The sequence below is a fragment of the Paramisgurnus dabryanus genome, chromosome 21 (genome assembly GCF_030506205.2).
Source record: "Paramisgurnus dabryanus chromosome 21, PD_genome_1.1, whole genome shotgun sequence".
Taxonomy (NCBI): Eukaryota; Metazoa; Chordata; class Actinopteri; order Cypriniformes; family Cobitidae; genus Paramisgurnus; species Paramisgurnus dabryanus.
The window spans coordinates 4,903,252-4,906,049 of record NC_133357.1 but is presented as its reverse complement, the minus strand read 5'-3'; the positions used below and the strand labels follow the sequence as shown (position 1 = coordinate 4,906,049).

The window sequence follows — 2,798 nt, the reverse complement described above, 5'->3', positions numbered from 1 at the left end:
AAATTTAAGTGATTTTGTGCATAAAACAAGCAAAAAAAATCTGCCAATGGAGTAAGCAAATTTTTCTTGAATTTAGTATTTTAGTGAAAAATGTTCAAGATTTTTTGCGTACCCCATTGGCAGATTTTTTTATGCACAAAATCACTTAAATTTGATATTTTTTGTCTAAAAACTAGACTTATTTTCTTGGGTCGTATTGCTCATCAAGAAAAAGCATCTTCATTTAAGAATTTTTAGTAATTTTTACTGAAAACAAGACAAAAATACTAAGATTTTTTTTCTTGAAAATCATTTTTTGCAGTGCATTGTTCATCAGCATTGTTACTCATTAATCACATTAAATTATCAAAATTATCAAACAAAACTTTGCAGGACAAAGATTAGTTTTAGAGGTGGCAAAAAAATGCAGAAAGAAACTTGTACGTGTTATCCCTTATTGTTTGCAAATTTTAACATAAAATACAGGAACACTATAATTGCAGTTTCAAAAATGCTTGTATATTTTTTTACTATGTCATATTGTTCATAATAATTTTCTCTTCATTTTAGATTTGAAAGTGATGAAGGTGGAAATCTTACAACTCAATGAAATGAAGGAGAAACCTCATCATTTGATACCCAAGGAAGAATCTCTGAGCTGCTCGATTACTGTGAGGAATTTGTAACCTAAAAGGAACAACATTACAGAAACCCCTTACAGATGTGATCAGTGTGGAAAGACCTTCAAGAATAAATGGGACAAGTATAGTCACATGAAAATTCACACTGGAGAAAAACCTTACAGCTGTGATCAGTGTGGAAAATCCTTCACTCGTAAGTCTGACCTTAATGTGCACATGAAAATTCACACTGGAGAAAAACCTTACACCTGTGATAGTAGTAGTTATATAGGACCACCTCTCGTCAAACTTTTATGACCCCCTCCCCCACCCGGTGACAGTTGCTATCTGACAGGTCGTTTTTATGACCCTTTGACAGGGGGGCGGGACCATCAATCAAAATCTGTACAAGTTGTCAACTTTAGACAGAGAGTATTTAATGGGTTTATGACGGGTCATTTAGAGTGATTGTTTTTCCTGAGTGTGTTTTATGTCAAGCCTATTATGTTTAATGACGGCTCGTGTTTGTGACATTTGCTATCTATCACCCCTCCCTTTTCGACCCGTGCGAGTCTCACCACTGCGTGTCACACCGCGGGTGTGTGTGTGTTGAATCTAAAGTTTTGCAACATTAAAAGTTTATTTTAAGGCAATCACTAATCATATATATATATATATATATATATGTGATTAGATGTAACTGGTTAAACTTAAAGCCGATATTTTCTATCGAACTAGTCTATTTTCTGTTCAGACACAAAGTTTTCTGATGGTGATATTATGACAGTGTGTGTTTGTGTGGGGGTCGTGTGATGTAATCTTTGAAAGTTTATGACCGAACCTTTATTGGGGAGCGACAAGAGAGCTCCGGCATCAGTTTGGATGGAGCAGAGCTGTTATACTCAAGTCTATTGGTATGTATGTGTTTCGCTGTGTTCGTTTCAGTATTTTGTCTGATTATTTAAAAAACTAAAAATTCGATCTCTGGTATTGCAGCGAAATTGTCTAAACTGGTATTAACTATTCCTGGTAAATCGCGGAGAAGAGTGGAATGAACAAAAAGTCAGACCGTGACTAGAACCATCAGCAGCGTAACAAGGAAATCTTGGAACAAAAGAGACGCCGAGTGGAGCGTGTTGTCCGGTGTGTATTTATTTAATCCTGTTACAATAGATTTAAACAAACTGGTTTGTTTTAATATTTTCTAATAACATGTGTTATCTGTTTTAAAGGTTTGGATATCAACGGCAAAGCGAACGTTGTGTGTACTATTGCAAAAATATATACTGGATCTCCACGGTACGTTTATGTTGCATAAGAAAAAAGTTGTTTTATTTAGATATTTGTCCTAATAACATGTTTTTATCTGTTTACAGGTTAGGATACAGACCACAACACTTTGGACGTATCTTTAAAAAAGAGAAAAATCTGAGACTTTTTGGATTTGTCTGGGACATTTTAAACATTTTGTGACATATTGGATTTAAAACATTTCGGATACTGGATACCTGTGTTGATTTGTCCACAGAGCTGATCGCTTTTTAAAATCACAAGGGTAAGTGTCTATTATAAATTGTTTTGATGTTGTTTTAAACTTGCTTTCTTAATACATTTTATTTTTAATCGTTTATATAATCCGATTTTATACGCATTTTGGCTTAGAGTTTTTCATTGTTTTAAATATATTGTTTTACTGTTGTTTTAAACTTGTGTTCTTAATACCTATTGGTTTAGTTTTCATCGTTTATATAATCAGTCTTTATATTAATTTTGGTTTAGAGTTTTTCATTGTTTTAAATATATTGCTTTACTGTTGTTTTAAACTTGTGTCCTTAATACCTATTGGTTTTATTTTTCATCGTAATCCGTTTTTATACTCATTTTGGTTTAGAGTTTTTACATTGATTTAACTATATTGTTTGTTTGTTTTGTTGGTTTAGTTTTATTGTGTTTACATTGTTTGATTATTTGAATATTTTGGGGTTTCACTGTGTTTCCGAATATTGTGTTAGAAATGGCCCAAAAACGTAATTCGGACTCTGGTTGTAGTCATGCGAATAAAATTATAAGGCGCAATGAATCCCTGCTTGATATATTTGATTACGAATTGGTAATGCAAATACTGATAGAAACTGTCAGAGCTATGAATGGAAATCAGCGTAATACAGCCGAATTCGCAGAATTGATAAGTATGCTCGA

The 2,798-nt window shown here is 33.1% G+C and overlaps 1 long non-coding RNA gene across 1 annotated transcript; it reads left to right on the top strand.

Moving 5' to 3' along the window:
• Positions 1-879: 879 nt before the first annotated feature.
• LOC135775199 (uncharacterized) lies at positions 880-2,189 on the top strand. The gene is made up of 4 exons (XR_010543842.2): positions 880-1,513; positions 1,596-1,742; positions 1,832-1,898; positions 1,976-2,189. It is a non-coding gene; the product is annotated as an uncharacterized lncRNA (long non-coding RNA).
• Positions 2,190-2,798: the final 609 nt, after the last annotated feature.